General features: G+C 39.7%; 1 protein-coding gene across 1 annotated transcript in view; it reads right to left on the reverse strand.

Annotated features, from left to right (window-relative positions):
- The window catches only part of LOC137503027 (inversin-like), a 234,084-nt gene that overhangs the window by 211,794 nt on the left and 3,427 nt on the right, over positions 1–18,863 (reverse strand). The window lies entirely within an intron of this gene.

Raw genomic sequence — 18,863 nt, forward strand, 5'->3', positions numbered from 1 at the left:
TTAGCTATACACGTGTCCTGTGGCACACGACAACACGTTCTACAATGACTGTCGGCTGAGAAATCACGGTACGAAGTGGGCCATTCGCCAACGCCGTGTCCCATTTATCGTTCGCTACGTGCGCAGCACAGCGACGCATTTCACATCATGAGCATACCTCAGTGACGTCAGTCTACCCTGCAATTAGCATAAAGTTCTGACCACTCCTTCTTGGTGTTGCATTTGCTCTGTCAGTCAGTGTATATTGGATTCAGGAGGTCAAACGGACTGTATCACGATTGACCTGTCTAAAGCATTTGATAGGGTGGATCATGGGAGACTACTGGCAAAAATGAGTGCTATTGGACTAGATAGAAGAGTGTTTGAATGGATGGCTATATTTCTAGAAAATTGATCTCAGAGAATTAGAGTAGGCGAGGCTTTATCTGACCCTGCAATAATTAAGATGGGAATTCCTAAAGGCAGTATTATTGGATATTTATGTTTTCTTACATATATATAAATGATATGAGTAAAGACGTGGAATCAGAAATAAGCCTTTTTGCGGATTATGTTATTCTGTATAGAGTAATAAATGAGTTACAAGATTGTGAGCAACTGCAAAATGACCTCGATAATGTTGTGAGATGGACAGCAGGCAATGGTATTTGATAAGCGGGGTTAAAAGTCATGTTGTGAGCTTGACAAATAGGAATAATTCTCTCTGTTTTAATTACTGTGTTGATGGGGTGAAAGTTCCTTTTGGGAATCATTGTAAGTATCTAGATGTGAATATAAGGAAAGATCTTCATTGGGGTAATCACATAAATGAGATTGCAAATCAAGGCACAGAACTCCACACATGGGTTTAGGGGTTGTAGTAAGGATGTAAAGGAGAGGGCATATAAGTTTCTGGTAAGACCGTAACTAGAGTACGGTTCCAGTCTATGGTTCCCTCACCAGGATTACTTGATTCATGACCTGGAAAAAATCCAAAGAAAAGCAGCTCGAATTGTTCTGGGTGATTTCCGACAAAAGAGTCGCGTTACAAAAATGTTGCAAAGTTTGAGCTGGGAAGACTTGTGAGAAAGAAGACGAGCTGCGCGACTATGCTGTATGCTCCGAGCTTTCAGCGGAGAGATGGAATGGAATGACATTAGTAGACGAATAAGTTTGAGTGGTGTCTTTAAAAGTAGGAAAGATCACAATATGAAGATAAAGTTGGAATGCAAGAGGACAAATTGGGGCAAATATTCGTTTATAAGAAGGGGAGTTAGGGATTGGAATAACTTTCTGTACCGGGAGGTGCACCTCAACCCCGTGCATTTAAAGGATTTGAAGAACGCTATCAAAGACAAAGTTTGCAACAACTATTTCAAGAAATTTTGACTTTTCTCCACAGATGCCTCTGTTAAAGAAACTGATGTCATGCACTCTGGTGTAAAGTGGAACTACTAAAAATTTAAAGAAATTTTGTAATTATAGGTTTTCTAAACTGAATCGAGTGTTCCTTATTGTTGATATTTCAAAGTTTGCAACACTTCTAACTCATCCCACCAACTTTGGAGTCTGGCCAATCAGAAATTTTGTGTATTTAATTTTCAACCAAACACATGCTTCTTGAACATTTTCGATTGTCCAATAAAAAGTAGAGGGTGAGTCTGGACTTAGTCCAGAGCCTTCTTGAACCTTCATCTCGGGTATAAAAGCTGACGCGTTTTCGAGCTAACTGGTCTTATTGATCGTCTGGTTACTGAGTGTGAGTCTCATGAGAGGAGACGGGAGGCCTCATCCATCGGCAAGTAGAACATCAGCTAAGGTAATGGCCACAATTTTTCTAACTTAGTGGTTATCTCTGCAAGCTAACTCGAGGGGAAGGTTTCTTATCTTTAATAATGTAACCGTACATTTCCTAAAATGTAAAGTTTTCTTTTTTCTCATGTAAAAATTCAAGTAAGTCAAGAGTACTCAACTGAAATCCGGGGATAGAGAGTGCGTTACCGTTTTGAATTCCCCTTCATTTTAATTTGGTGGTGACTACGATTTTTTAACTGTTTTTACTATTGTAAATTGTAACATATATTGTCCATCTCGTCACCTCAGTACTTTAGGATTAGCCTCTGTATTGTCGGGCCACAAGCCCAAGTAGGGTTTTAATCTTTGATTTTGATCGTCTTCATAAGACCTAGCTGTGTTGGTGCGACGTAAAGCAACTAGCAAAAAATCTTTGATTTCAAGGAACGCAAGTTTCCGCCTCCATACATTTTTTATTTCTCGGCCAGTAATTGAACTGTTGCTTTCCACAAAGGCCCGGTGGAATGGGTACTCGATACCCCTGTATTATTTTTTCCACGTAACCGTAAAAGACAACTGATACGGTCTTGTGAATTGTAGGTCGTGCCTAGAAAGGCCTGAAAGTATAATTTTATTGAGCAAAGAGGCTCTAATCCCAAACGTACAAGTTAAAAGTTGGCTTGAGTAGGCTGTAAGAGTTTTGGAGCGCAGTCTCCTTGGTAAAATTATAGAGCATAGAGGTTCTTTCTTGTAATGTAAAAGATATTTGTGTGAATAGTGAATGGTGCTTTTGGAAGGGCGTAACTTGTAACCTTTGGAGCAAAAGGTGCTCTTGAAAATTGTAATTTAATTATCCAATAATGTAGAGTTTGAGGGTTGTTCCACCATTCAACACATTGCAACAATTTATTCAATTATAAGAAGACCGGTTTCGACTCCCATGGAATCATCATCAGTTCTTGGTGAAAATTAAATTAAGGGGAAAGTGATAACAAGCATCATAATGAAAAATTCATGCTCCTATAGGTGGCTGAGTTGATATATATTACCTTGAAATGCAACATACACCTGGCAAGGAGAACTTGGAGCTTAGAAAGTTCCCAGTTCTGGCTCTAACAGTCTTGTGTTCATAGAACACGGAACACTGGAATTACATGCACTGGATTGAAAATATATACAATAAGGACACTTATAATGGTGTGGAAAACTTGGCTCTCTAAGAGCATTGTTGGATTTGACAGTCCTGTTTCTGTCTGAAAAAATTGGATGAAATACACACAATGAAGCAAAATGTATAAAGACATAAATCTAGTCTAAACTGTCGCGCGTTCATGAACGCGGAACACTGGGAACACTTGTATTGTTTGATAACACACTCGTTCAAATGAAAACACTTATAACACTTATAACTTACAAGAACGTCCTGTCCTGCTTCCCCTGACTAAACTAGTGAAATAAATATACATTGAATGTTAAATATAAACTACTTACGATTTAATTATCCTGTAAAAGGAATTGGGAGATTCGTCTCCTTGCCTATCTAACTAATTGCAACAGTAGTGATGTTGGGACCTTTGTAAATTGGGAGGTTGAAGCTCAAATTGCAACTAACAATTTCTTGGTTTTTCTGTTTTTTCCTACCTTGTACTAAACTGGCTCTGTATCTGAAATCTTGTTCTGTCGCCTAGGGAATTGTTTTGTTAAAATTTAATATCTGAAGAGAAATATAACCTTTATTTTTAAAGTTTTGAATTGATCTTTGTCTGTCGTAGATAGACTCATTCATGCCAGTACTTTATTTCACCTCTCTGTGATCCACAAAAACACGGTAACACTTACCAAGGGAGATGTTCCATAAATTTCCAATTTCTTTGAAATCATTTAAGAAAAATCTAGGAAACAACAGGTAGAGAATCTGTCACCAGGGCGACAGCGCTACATGCAGATCAGTATTGATTGATTGATTGATTGATTGATTGATTGAAGATCGCGTCTTGAACAATACATAGAAGAATTCAAACATATTTTCACTACCGACGGAAACGAAATGTTTTGCCAACTGCTTAGTAAAGCAGTATGTGCAGATCAACGTTCTCTAGAAAAAATTTGTCTGGAAATAAGCATATTACGTCTGCTTTGGGTGTGCGTTCGCGACAATTAATAATAGATGAACCAGCCACTTCAAATGTAGGCCCATCCAAATACTCCCAGTATTATGTACAGCATCCGTTTGTGCCAACATTCCCCTTGGCAAAATAAATAATACGGGAGTGAGAAATGTCCCAACAAACTACATTAACGTTCAGTCACCAGAAGAACAAACTCTCTTACAAAATGTTACAAATAAATTTTACAAAGAATTAGGGCAGCATGTGAAGGCGAAAAACTGTGGTGAGCATTGACGAAGTCACTGATTCAAGTGGCAGAAAATTAGGAAATTTGTAGTTGGTGTGTTGAATGACAAAAGTGCTCGTGAACACATTCATTTGCTAGCGTGTACGGAAATGTCTGCTACAAACCATGTCACTGTAGCTAGGTTGCTTAATGAGGCCATACACTCACTTGGGTCAAAAGGTGTAAAATAAGACAATGTATTAGTTCTACTTACTGACAGTGCAGCTTACATGAATAAAGCAGCCGAAAGCCTTTCTGTAAGTTTTCCGAAAATGATACACGTAACATACATAGTTCATGCTCTACATAGGTTACGTGAAACCGTACGGGCACGGTATTCTAAAGTAGATACTGTATATAAGTGTCCATTGGTAAGATATGTCTGTGTAAAAGCACCCTCAAGAATCGATATATTTAATGAGAAAAACCCAGGTCTGGGGCTTCCTCCTCTGCCTACTGTCATGCGGTGGGGTGTACTACGCAGAACATTTCGAAAGTTTAGCATCCATTGTGAATGCACTAGATAAAACTACCCGTCGACAATTGCGATTCTTCAAGAGTTACTGAAAAACAGCTATTTGAAAAAGAAATGGCGTTTATATCTGCCAGTCTGAGTTTCTTGTGTAAAACAATAGACATACCTGAAAAATCGATTAACCTGTTGTCGAAAACAGTGAAGGAAATTCACTCTCGGCTTCGCATGTACAGGAACTGTTGAAAGGTCAAATATCAACATTTGTTCTGAAAAAACAGCGGGTTATAAAAAATGTGCGAAATTGCCGAAGTATTGGAGGGTGCTCATTTGGTGAAATTGATGGTGTTAGTGTTGGTGACATTCCTCTCTTTAACTAGGCACGTCTGACGTCCTGCGATGTGGATCCATCGTGTTCGCAGGATAAGGCGTTCTTTAGACATAATCGGCATGTGTTTGTGATGGACAATCTGGAGATGATTTTTTTGTTTTTGTTCACTGCAATTCTGAGACTATTTCTAGCAACTAATATTCCAGTTTGCGATTGGTGAGTACGAAATGGTACAATTGTTTCAATGATGATTGGTTGCTTTTGCCACAATTAAAGAAACTATTACCGTTTTTGTAAATACCATAATATCTACATCTGGCTCAGACGGTTGAGGCGCTGGCCTTCTGACTCCAACTGGGCAGGTTCGATCCTGGCTCAGTCCGGTGGCATTTGAAAGTGCTCAAAAACGTCAGCCTCGTGATGGTACGTTTACTGGCACGTAAAAGAGCTGCTGCGGCACTAAACTCAGGTACCTCGGCGTCTCCATAAACCATACAAATAGTTAGTGGGAAGTAAAGTGAATGACATTATTTAAATAAAGAAATGAATAAAAATTCAATAATTAACGATCATTTACCCAGCTACAATTTTGTATGTTTCTGATTTTTAATTATGAATTGACTTGATGATTGAACACTCAGCCCCGAGCGGGAGAAATTAACCAGACGAAGTTAAAATCACCCACCCGTTCGGGAATCGAACCCGCGAAACAGTCAGCAAAGGGCAGCACGCTAACCACTTAGCCATGAAGCCGGCTTCGCGGTACGTATAAAACATGAGCTAGGTAGCTGTTGACATACATAGTTGCTAGATACAGTAGGTAATCTCTCTACTATGCGGATAAATACACTATGTTCAAAGTATGATGTACCACCTTTAATATCGCCGTAACTAACTGTAAATGAAAAACGAATATAGACTTTGAGCTCCAGCAGATAACATAGCCCTGTGAACGTGATCCAAGTACAAAAGTATATTGTGTAACAGATACGGTACTTCCGTGAAGGGAACAATGAAACTAGCCCTAATCGGACTAGAATTCTGTGCCACCGACGCCATGTTGGAGTGGAAATGAACAGAAGCCAACTACGAACAGCGACATGTAGTGACAAGTATGGCAGTCCATGGCTTCCATCATAAGCTGTGTGCGACTAAGCGACTCCATGAGGTGAACGATGAGTGTGTGTGCTCTCTATGTGAGGAAGTGCGTGATTGCTACCATATACTTAAGTGCAAATAAAGAACAAGATCATTCAACGAGTAGCCTACAGTAAAGACAAGTACCCTTACCGGTAACTGTTAAACTCTTTGCACATTTGTGCGCATTTCACTTATTATTATTATTATTATTATTATTATTATTATTATTATTATTATTATTATTATTATTATTATTATTATTACTATTACCGTGTTTTGGTGGATCGCAGAGAGGTGAAAGAAGGTGCTGGGTGAATAGGTCTATCTACAATACCAAAATTAATTTAAAACTTGAACCGAAGTTTGTATTTGTTCAAAACAGCAAACTTAACAAATTTTCACTTAGTGAAATAACAATGACAAATTATGGGATTAAAAATAGAGAATAGAGGGAATTTAACAGCTTTGGGCTACAAACCTCAGAGTTACAAGTTCTGAGCTACCAGCTCAAGTTTACACAATTTACAATTTTATAAATGAGGTATAATTTAGGCAAGGGCAGAAATCCCCCAATTCAAGAGCACTTGCTCCAAAAGTTACAATCTCTAGCCTTCCAGAGGCACCCCTCACAATTACAGAAAACTTAGAAAAGAGCTTACATGCTCTCCAACATTAACACATTTCTAACAGCCCGCTTAAGTAAACAAAATATCAAAAATCTTGCACTCTCTTGCCTCTCTAGGCACGATTTATAATAGGAGTTACTTTTACACAGGGGTATTTATTACCCAAACTACTGGGCCTTCATGGAAAAAGAACAGGTTAGATTACTGGCCCGAACAGAAAATGAATGGAGGAGTATACTTGAACTCCTAGATAATGAAGAATAAAATCGTAACGGGGCTCTCGATCCAGATATACCGGGGCTAATCCTAAGCTAGTGAGGTGAGTCGAATGAAGGTTATTTTAAGGCATTACAGAAAAGAAGAAAAACATTTACAAAGTCGTAGACACCTCGAACCAAGTTGAAGGAGAACTCGAGAGGGTAACGCACTCTCTATCCTCGACTTACAGTTAAAGTCTTTATGAAATGTTTACATTAGCCGAACGGAATTTACATTTTTAGAAAATGTTGGTTACGTAGTTAGAAATAAGGACCTTCCCCTCGGATAAGTATGCGGAGACAGCAAGGCCATTACCTGGCTGATGTTCTGCCTGCCGAAGAATGAGGCGCCCCGCCTCCTGCCTTAACACACACACTCAGAAAGACGACGATCAATGAGACAAGGAAACGTGAAAAGCCGCAGTTTATAAACCCTCAGGGAAGGTTCGAGATCATTCAAGACTAAACCAGCCACACCCTCTCAATTTTATTGGCTAAATTTAAAAGAAACACTCATCATAGGACAAGAAGCCTGTGATACGTGGAAATTTAATTACAGAAATTATTGACTGGCTAGATTCAAAACTGGCGGAAAGAAAAAGGAAATATTGCCAACCCAAAAATAAGTGAACATTGATTCAGTTTTAAAAACCTAGAAACACAAGACTTCTTTAAATTACATGTTCTTCCACCTTGCACCAGAGTGCATGATCTCCGTTTTTGTAATGGCATCTATGGAGAAATGTCCAAACTTCTTGATGTACAGCCAAACAAAACAAAATAAATCTAATCAGTTTAGGAAACTTAGAAATGATAAACTTCTCAATTATTCACAAGTGACATCTTCAGATAAATGTCCCAAATTCCTGTAGTGGCAATTTCACGTTTTGGTCGATAGAGGAGTTCATAAAGGGGCTTCTTTTGAATGTGCGGGGTTGAGGTGTACTCCTGGTACAATTATTATTATTATTATTATTATTATTATTATTATTATTATTATTATTATTGTTATTATATATATATATAATTCGCTGGGGCCATCAAGGACCACGTTAAGTCTTGTTGCATTTGACACTGAACTTGGCCTTCTTTAGAGCCCAAATTTCCCTCATTCTTTGTGAGTGGGCCTGCTTGCGCTTCTCTGTCCAAGGGGCACCGTGTCTTCTCTTCGGTTGCTCGTCTCGGTTTAGCCCGTTCGTCAATATTTTCTTGCGGAAGAGATCTCTGTTAAGGGCGTCTTCAGCTGAGATATGTAGCATTTGCAGGTCTTCTTTGGTATTTCTAAACCAGGGAATTGTGGTTTTGGGGTTTGAATCAAAAAAGTGAAAGATTTCTTTAGTTAACTTTCTTCCGTCCATTCTTTTCAGATGACCGTAAAACCGTGCCCGTCTTTTTCTGATTGTGTCGGTAATTTTCTCTATTTTGCTGTAGACTTCCTCGTTAGATCTCTTTTGATGAATTCCATTTCTGTACTTTGATCCCCAGATTCCTCTCACAATTTTGCGTTCTTTTTTCTCCAGTTCTTCAAGGAGTCCTTTGTTGGCATTTAGAGACAGGGTTTCGGCTGCATATAGAACTACTGGCTTCAGAACTGTTTCATAGTGACGTATCTTGGTGTTTTGGGAAAGGCATTTTTTGTTGTAGATTGTGCGGGATGTTTGGTAGGCTATTTCCAGTTTGCGTACTCGCTCCTGAAGCGCTTCTTTGTCCAGTCCAGTTTTCATGATTATCTCACCCAGGTATTTGAATTTGTCTACTCGGGTGATGTCCCCGTATTTCGTATGGAGTTTTGGTGGAGCCTCTTTGATGTTAGTCATTACTTCAGTTTTCTCAAACGATATCTGCAAACCAGTTTGTTCGGCAATTTCCTTTAAAATTTCAACTTGAGCAGTAGCGGTTTCTATGTCGTTTGAGAGAACAGCAATATCATCGGCAAATACTAAGCAGTCTGTTGCGATCCCCTTGGATTTGGTTCCTATTCTCAATGCACTGTAGTTGGTTTCCTGTAATCTCACCCGCCAGGTTCTGATGATCTTTTCAAGAACACAGTTGAAGAGTATCGGGGATAGCCCATCACCTTGTCGGACTCCTGTTTTGATGTCAAAGGAATGCGAGAGACATCCGTGGAACTTCACCTTGGATTTTGTATCGGTCAGGGTGGCTCTAATTAATGCCAGCAGTTTCAAATCAACTCCAAATTCATTTAAGATGTTTAGCAGGACTTCCCGGTTAATGGAGTCGTACGCTTTCTTAAAGTCCACAAAGACAGACACATACTGCTTGGACCTTAGTGTACAATATCTGATGATCGTTTTGAGATTTTGGTTCTGTTCGGCTGTTGAGCGACCTTTTCTGAACCCTCCTTGGTATTCACCTATTTGATGTTCGACTTGTGCTTCCACACGCTCCAGGATGGCAAGTGATAGAATTTTGTAAGTCACGGGTAGCAAAGATATTCCTCTGTAGTTGTTGATGTTCTTCACGCTGCCTTTTTTGTGTAATGGATGGATCAAAGCTATTTTCCAATCTTCGGGTAGGGTCTCCTTGTTCCAAATTTCTTCTATTTGCTTTTGCAAGATATCAAGTGATTCCTCTGGGGCATATTTCCATAGTTCTGCTACTACTGAGTCTTCCCCCGGCGCTTTGTTATTTTTGAGACGGGCAATGTGGCGCTTGATTTCATCTCTGTCGGGTGGTCTGGAATCTGGGTACCTGAGTAAGGGTTCCTTGGTCTCAATGGGGCTTTGCGGTTTAGAGCAATTAAGTAAATTCTTGAAGTAGTCTGACAGAATGCTGCAATTTTCTTCATTTGACGTCGCCAGATTGCCGTCCTTTCGCTCAAAGCATAGAGATGGTGGTTTATGGCCAGTGAGTTTGCGTTTGAAGGCCCTGTAGTACTCTCTGCTTTCATTCTTCCTAAAGTTTTGTTCTATCTTTTCAATGAGAGATTTTTCGTATTTACGTTTCTCAGTTCTGAACACCCTAGCTGCTTGGGCACGTTGGGTTTTGTACGTTTCCCAATCATTTTCTGATTTCGTAGAGTAGTACTGTTTCCACGCATTAAGTCTTTCTTGGAGGACTGATTCGCAGGTACCATTCCACCAGGCATGCTTTTTGCTTCTCTTGATTTCTGCAACGTCTTTGGCGGCCTCAACAAGGAGATTTTTGGCGTTGTTAAAGTCACAGTCATTTGGTCTAGCCTTCTCCTGGAACTCCTCGACCCTTTGCCGAAGTTTATCATTGTCGAAGCGAGTGATCTGTTTGGTTGTCTTCCTTGTGTTTGCGGGAATTGGTTTGAATTTGATAAGGGACATATAATGATCTGAGGCCACATTGATGCCTTTCTTTACCTTGACATTCATAATCTCAGGGCTGTTTCTCCTGGAGATTGCAACATGATCAATTTGGAACTCTCCGAGAGCTTGGACGGGAGAACGCCAAGTCATTTGCTTTCTGGGTAGATGGCGAAAGTGGGTCGACGTGACCTGCAGGTTGTGATTTTCGCAAATGGACACCAGTCCTCTGCCATTGGGATTGGTTCTTTTGTGAGCAGGGTAATTTCCTACAACTTTCTTGTACTTCTGTTCACGACCTAGTTGGGCATTGAAGTCACCCAAAAGAAGTTTGACATGGTGTTTGGGGATTTTGTTTAATTTTTCATCCAGTAGGTCCCAGAAATTATCAACTTCGTCTGGATCAGACTTGTTCTTATCGTTTGTAGGAGCATGTGCGTTAACTAGGGCGTAGGTTTTGTTCGCGCATTTAATTGTGAGTATAGACAGTCTGTCATTGACAGGTTCGAAATTTGCAACCGATTTAAGGATCTTGGTTCTAACAGCAAACGCGGTTCCAAGCATCACAGCTCCATTGAGGATTCCTCTTTGTGCTTTGCTCTTGAAAAATCGGTAGCCTTAGGATTCAAAAATCTCTTCATCCGGGTACCTTGTTTCCTGTAGGGCCATTATGGATATCTGATTTTCGTGAAGAGCTTTGGTGAGAGTTTTCAGCTTGCCAGTTTGTGTAAGTGAATTTATGTTGAAAGTTGCTAGAAAGGTTTTAGATTTTGGCCTGAGTTTTTGACTCATCGGCGTACACCGAGACGCTCCGACTCGTCTCTTGCATGATGTCGAGTCTCCCCCAGAATCCGAATGAAACTCGTGCGCCGTGGCGTTCATGACGAGGGATTTATCCGAAGATTTACCCCCTGGAGTATGTTTCTTGAAATGTTGTGGCATCATGCTTTTTGACTTGACTTTGCTTTGGACGGGTACCCATCCTTTTACAACTAGGGTTGTTAGCCCTAGAGGTTGCCTCAAGATGTTTTCTGGCTTCTCGTCATTTACCAGTCTTCGCCGTAACCCAGGCAAGGGACCAGTTCTTTTTTCACAGTGGTATTTTATTTCCCTACTACCCTCTGACTCTGCTGGTGGCAGAGCCAGCGAGCTTCCCCAATTCCAATGGGACGCGCCCGATGGAGGTAACTGGTAAATCCCCACACGGGTTATTATTATTATTATTATTATTATTATTATTATTATTATTATTATTACCGAGCTCGATAGCTGCAGTCGCTTAATTGCAGCCAGTATCCAGTATTCGGGAGATAGTGGTTTCGAACCCCACTGTCGGCAGCCCTGAATATGGTTTTCCGTGGTTTCCCATTTTCACAAAAGGCAAATGCTGGGGATGTACCTTAATTAAGGCCACGGTCGCTTCCTTCCCAGTCCTAGCCCTTTCCTGTCCCATCGTCGCCATAAGACGTGTCTGTGTCGGTGTGACGTAAAGCCAATAGCAAATGCAAAATTATTATTATTACTATTATTATTATTATTATTGTTGTTGTTGTTGTACCGGGAGGTACACCCCAACGCCGCGCATTCAAATTCAGCGCCTAAACGAATCCCTCTATTGGTAAAACAGTGAAACTGAAACTACACCAACTTAGAACTTTACTCAGAGATGTCACCACAGAAATATGATGTAATTTTAATATTGTGCAGTTGCCTAAACTGAGTAAATTTATCCTTGTTTTGTTTGCCATTCATCAAGAAGTCTGGACATTGTTCCACAGATGATACTACTTAAACTATGATCTTCATATTATTGAGTGTGTGTGTCAAAGCAGGAGGCGGGCGGCCTCTTTCATCGGTCAACAGAACATCTACAAGGTAATGGCCACATAACTTCTTTCTTTCTTGCTACCTCCGCAGTTTAATACCAGGGAAAGTTCCGAATCGTCAACTATGTAACCTCCTTTTCAAAAAATGTAACTTTCTGCCGACTAATGTAAAAACTTCATAAAATCTTTAACTGTAAATCGGGGATAGAGCTCCCCTTCATCTTGGTTTGAGGTGACTATGTTTCGTAACTGTTTTTCCTTCTGTAAATTGTTAAAGTAATATCTATGCGAGTCACCTCAGTAGCTTGGGATTAGCCCCTGTTTTCATCGGCCTAGTGCCCTTTAGGTTTTTAGTGTTCATTATATTGGAGCGCAGTGTGCCTCCATTCTCCTGACGGTTGGGCCAGTTATCTAACCTGTTCTTTTTCCATGAAGGCCCAGTAGGTTGGGTATTAAATACCCCTGTAACAGTATGTTCCAGGGCCGGAACTAGGAGATTTGTCAGGGGGGGCAAAGATCAGTTTGCCGCCCTCCATCCCCCGACACCCTCCCTCCCCCTCTCCCTAACGCTAAAATATAATACCTCCGTAAGCTATATTTTTAGATGCGGCAGTTCAAATTACACACTATATGTATATTATTAAGAAGTTTTATTTATGAAAAACCACTTATATTAATATATACATATTAATACATACATTACACTTATATTGAAAAACACTTTTATTAATACACTTATACATGACCATCACAAATAATTTGTTTGTAGTGTAACTCAATTGTAACTACGCAGAAATATCTTATGTATTGTACCTCAAAATTGAATTCTTCGAGCCTTCTTAGCTGCAAATGTATTGATGATGTCATCAAAGTTGATAAAGGATGCTCGTTTGTGTTCAGTTGATATTATACTTAGATTAGAGAGTCCCTCCTGTCCCATTGTACTTCCCATGTAGTTTTTGGTGATTTTGAGTTTGCTAAAACTTCGTTCTCCAGGTGGAACTGTAACTGACAACGTGCGGAACATTCTCAGTGTAGAAGTAATGTTAGGGTAGCCTTCCTCTAGTTTATGTTTATAAATAAGACTTAACATTTCTCTTGATGTGGCTCCCTTATATTTCCGTCAACTGATAAAGCTTAGTGCTTGAAACTTTCTATTTCAAATTTAAATTCTCCATTGTTGAGATCGGCGTGTAGATATTTGCCAATTCTTCTGCTTTCATTTTTAGACCTTTTGTTTGCATTTCATTAATTCGAACTGCATTAAAAAAAATCCAAACTTGCTGTTTATGTTGTCCAAAGCCTTAAACCTGTCACTGAGTTCCGTAATCATCTCGTCAATAACCTCTAACATAGCTACTTGGTACACATTCTCAGTACTTGTCGGAGCTTCATCGCCACACAGCTCATCAGACATTTTTTTCTGTTTTCTTTGTCTTTTTTCTGAGAACTCAGATGGTAGATAACTCATGCTTGCTAAGAATTTACCCTCAGTAATGGCCTCAGATGGAGCAAACTCCCTGCAAGACTTCAAAGGACCTTGAAGGTTCCGGGTAGCCAAATCTACTGTTACACCTTTTCTTTGCAAAAACTCATTGCCATAATTGATCTTTTTGAAGAAAGCATGCCAAAAACATGTGAAAACGATGAATTCAATTTTCCCAATATTTTTCAAAAGGGAGCTGCCCTCACACTTAGTTTGAGATGTTGAGAGATCATGGTTTTTAAGATCCTCTAGAGCCTGCACAACTTTACCGTAATGTTTATACACAGCTTCGACCGCATCTAATCTTGCAGACCATCTTGTATTGCTTTCAGGTTTCAATGTCAGTGGCACATACTTTCGGAGAACTTCCCAGCGTGAAGTTGAAACCGCAAAGAAAGAATACATAACGTTCAAAGTTTCGAAAAAATTCTGAGCCTCAATAGTAGCACTGGCCGCATTACCACCAACTAAATTGAGGGAGTGAGCATCACATCGGACAAAATATGCTAGCTCGTTATTCTGAAGTAGTCTGGACTGAACTCCTTTTTACTTCCCGGCCATATTTGCCCCATTGACGTAGGGTTGGCCTTCACGGTTCTCTAAGTTTAGTCCATCTTTGTCTAACTTTTTTAGTATTTCTTGGCTGAGACCTTACCTGTTTTGTCACTAATTGGGAAAAAAATCAATAAAACTGTCTTCTACCTTTGATATATTTGCTTTGACGTAACGAACTACTTGAGTCATTTGCTCACTGTGGCTGATATCCGGAGTGCAGTAAAATATTAAGGAATACTATTTCGCATCCAAAATGTCTTGTATTATCTTTTGCCTTATGTCATTGGCAATAATTTCAAGGAACTCGTCTTGTATTTTATGTGAGAAATACGAGATTTGCCCTTTCTTATGCCACTAAATATGTTGGAGAAGAGGGACATTGTAATGCGATATAAGTTCTATTGTATTCAAGAACTTTCCACTGGATGGGTCGCTGAAACCACAGTCTTCTTTAGTTCCTCAGAATGGACTCCCTTTGATTTGCTAGGAATAGGATAGCATCGATAATGCAGCGCAATACCGCCTTCCAGTGAGACTCTTCTTGATGGATCTGGTTTTGGAGTTCTGCATCAATACATCTCTTTCCCAAACAAGATTCCAACGCTTTCCACGAACGAAAGCAAAGTTTGTGGATGGATGAATTTTCATGTTCAGGCAATTTTTCACTGAGTTTCCTTCAATTAGTAAGTCCTTTTTCTTTAGCTAAGGAAGGCACTTGATTTGATGCTAAGTGTGAAAACAGCCTGCAGGGAACACAATATAGATCTTTCTAACTTTCACTGTAGCCTAACCTTGATCTCTTAATTTTTCTCCATTTTTGAGAACTTTATCAAACCAATCTTTGGTTGAGTTATGTCCTTCTCTGCTGCTATTACTTAAATTTGCCTCAATCAGATTTTGAAAGCTCATTTTTGTTATGTAACACCTTTCAGAATCTGAAAAACTCTGTGGCCATGAACCAGGATCCCTAAAATCAAAGGAAAACTCGGATGTTTCTTCAAGACCAGTTTTTGCAAAGTTCGACATGTTGCGTACCTTCCTCTCCAGCTTCAACGTCATCTAAAATATTAAAAGCCGGCATTCAAATTCAATCAGTATCATGATATATTACAAAATGAAGTATTAAAAAAATTGTCGTCAAGTCCGATAAGGCACAATTAATTAATCTCTTCCCTAATGTGCTATAATTTAATTATTGAAATAAAAAATAATATTTACCTACCTGATTTTTCTTTTCAGCCTTCATCTTCATTAACATTGGTGTTTGTGACAGCACATCGCTTTCTTTCTTCCTTTTTCTTTGGCTCCACTGAGTCGTTTCTTGCCATCCATAATTTGGAAACTGATGAAAACGCAGCTCAAAGTGTACTAAACAATTCCGTTTTCCAAACGATGATACACGGTAACACTCCGAACACTAAACAGTAAATGCAAATAAAATAAAACTGTCGGTTCGTATCAACACACATGTGTAGCCGTCGATAACGACTGCAGGTGTCTGTTTAGCATGGCGAGAAAGGGGGTGCGGCTCGCGCATCGCGTCAAGGTCAGACTGACCCCGCTGCCGAACGCTCAATAGGCAGACTAACTTCAGAACCATGAAGTACGTTAGTTCTTGTGTCGTGTCTTATAATGAAGAGGCATACGGTGTCAGTGTAATAAAGTTGATAAATTGGGCAACAGAATTAAATGAAATTAAACAATACTAATTGTGGTATTATTATTTTGAAAAATTAAATAACTTATTATATTTTATTCAACTTTTCAAAGTTTTGCCGCCCCCTGAAATCTGCCGCCCGGGGCACGAGCTCCCCCTGCCCCGCCCTAGTTCCGGACCTGGTATATTCTATTTGTAAATGGTGGTTTGAGATATCAGAGACTGATGCAATGTTGCCTTGAGTAGGCAATATGGAACCTAGAGCCTGTTAGCTTTTTCAAATTTTGTAATTGTAACGAGTGCCTCTGGGAGGCTAGATATTGCAAATTTAAGAGCAAGTGCTCTTTGAATTAGGGGATTTCTGCCCTTTAATAAAGGTGTCCTTTTGTAAATTGTAAATTTGAGCTGGGAGCTCAAGAATTGTAAAGCGAGGGGCTTGAAGCCCATGACCTGTCGAATTCACTAATATTGTATTTTCTTTGACTGGGTCCAAAATTGCTAACTGTACCTGTTATATTGTTATTTGTTGATTTTTGAAATTCTAAAGAAATATGACCTTTGTTAAAGTTTTAAATTAATTTTTAGACTGTAGTTAGAGCCATTCAAGTCCGCACCTTCTTTAACCTCTTTCTGCTCCACGGGTATCCCCGTAACAATTATTATTATTATTATTATTATTTTTATTATTATTGTTATTATTATTATTGGCGAACGAAATGGAATTCGATGGGGAGCTATCAATATTAATGGGGCTTATGGAAGAAAGAAGGTAGAACTGGCTGAGTCAGCAAAGAGGATGCATCTGGATGTGCTAGGAGTAAGTGATATTCGGGTAAGGGGAGATAATGAGGAAGAGATAGGAGATTATAAAGTGTACTTGACGGGCGTTAGAAAGGGAAGGGCAGAATCTGGGGTAGGGCTCTTTATCAGGAATACCATTGCACGCAACATAGTTTCCGTTAGGCACGTAAATGAGCGAATGATGTGGGTAGATTTATGAAGCATTGAGTGATATCGTAGTCAGGGTCAACAGCAAGGATAGAATAGTGCTAATGGGCGATTTCAATGCGAGAGTTGGGAATAGAACTGAAGGATACGAAAGGGTGATTGGTAAATGTGGGGAAGATATGGAAGCTAATGGGAATGGGAAGCGTTTGCTGGACTTCTGTGCTAGTATGGGTTTAGCTGTTACGAATACATTCTTCAAGCATAAGGCTATTCACCGCTACACATGGGAGGCTAGGGGTACCAGATCCATAATAGACTATATCTTAACAGACTTTGAATTCAGGAAATCTGTTAGGAATGTACGAGTTTTTCGCGGATTTTTCGATGATACAGACCACTATCTGATCTGTAGTGAACTAAGTATCTCTAGGCCTAGGGTAGAGAAAGTGAAATCTGTCTGCAAACGAATAAGGGTAGAATGTCTCCAGGACGAGGAAATTAGACAGAAGTACATGGATATGATTAGTGAGAAGTTTCGAACAGTAGACAGTAAACAGGTTCAGGATATAGAAAGTGAATGGGTGGCATACAGGGATGCTGTAATAGAAACAGCAAGGGAATGCCTAGGAACAACTGTGTGTAAAGATGGGAAAAGGCGAACATCTTGGTGGAATGATGAAGTGAGAGCAGCCTGTAAACGTAAAAAGAAGGCTTATCAGAAATGGCTCCAAACAAGGGCCAAGGCAGACAGGGATTGGTACGTAGATGAAAGAAACAGAGCGAAACAAATAGTTCTTGAATCCAAAAAGAAGTCGTGGGAAGATTTTGGTAATAACCTGGAAAGGCTAGGTCAAGCAGCAGGGAAACCTTTCTGGACAGTAATAAAGAATCTTAGGAAGGGAGGGAAAAAGGAAATGAACAGTGTTTTGAGTAATTCAGGTGAACTCATAATAGATCCCAGGGAATCACTGGAGAGGTGGAGGGAATATTTTGAACATCTTCTCAATGTAAAAGGAAATCATCATGGTGGTGATGCAAACAGCCAAGCTCATGGGGAGGATAAAAATGATGTTGGTGAAATTATGTTTGAGGAAGTGGAAAGAATAGTAAATAAACTCCATTGTCATAAGGCAGCAGGAATAGATGAAATTAGACCTGAAATGGTGAAGTACAGTGGGAAGGCAGGGATGAAATGGCTTCATAGAGTAGTAAAATTAGCGTGGAGTGTTGGTAAGGTACCTTCAGATTGGACAAAAGCAGTAATTGCACCTATCTCTAAGCAAGGGAACAGGAAGGATTGCAACAGCTATCGAGGTATCTCATTGATTAGTATACCAGGCAAAGTATTCACTGGCATCCTGGAAGGGAGGGTGCTATCAGTCGTTGAGAGGAAGTTGGATGAAAACCAGTGTGGTTTCAGACCACAGAGAGGCTGTCAGGATCAGATTTTCAGTATGCGCCAGGTAACTGAAAAATGCTACGAGAGGAATAGGCAGTTGTGTTTATGTTTCGTAGATCTAGAGAAAGCATATGACAGGGTACCGAGGGAAAAGATGTTCGCCATACTGGGGGACTATGGAATTAAAGGTAGATTATTAAAATCAATCAAAGGTATTTATGTTGACAATTGGGCTTCAGTGAGAATTGATGGTAGAATGAGTGCCTGGTTCAGGGTACTTACAGGAGTTAGACAAGGCTGTAATCTTTCACCTTTGCTGTTTGTAGTTTACATGAATCATCTGCTGAAAGGTATAAAATGGCAGGGAGGGATTCAGTTAGGTAGAAATATAGTAAGCAGTTTGGCCTATGCTGACGACTTGGTCTTAATGGCAGACTGTGCCGAAAGCCTGCAGTCTAATATCTTGGAACTTGAAAATATGTGCAATGAGTATGGTATGAAAATTAGCCTCTCGAAGACTAAATTGATGTCAGTAGGTAAGAAATTCAACAGAATCGAATGTCAGATTGGTGATACGAAGCTAGAACAGGTCGATAATTTCAGGTATTTAGGTTGTGTGTTCTCCCAGGATGGTAATATAGTAAGAGAGATTGAATCAAGGTGTAGTAAAGCAAATGCAGTGAGCTCGCAGTTGCGATCAGCAGTA

Source organism: Anabrus simplex, chromosome 14 (genome assembly GCF_040414725.1).
Source record: "Anabrus simplex isolate iqAnaSimp1 chromosome 14, ASM4041472v1, whole genome shotgun sequence".
NCBI classification, from domain to species: domain Eukaryota; kingdom Metazoa; phylum Arthropoda; class Insecta; order Orthoptera; family Tettigoniidae; genus Anabrus; species Anabrus simplex.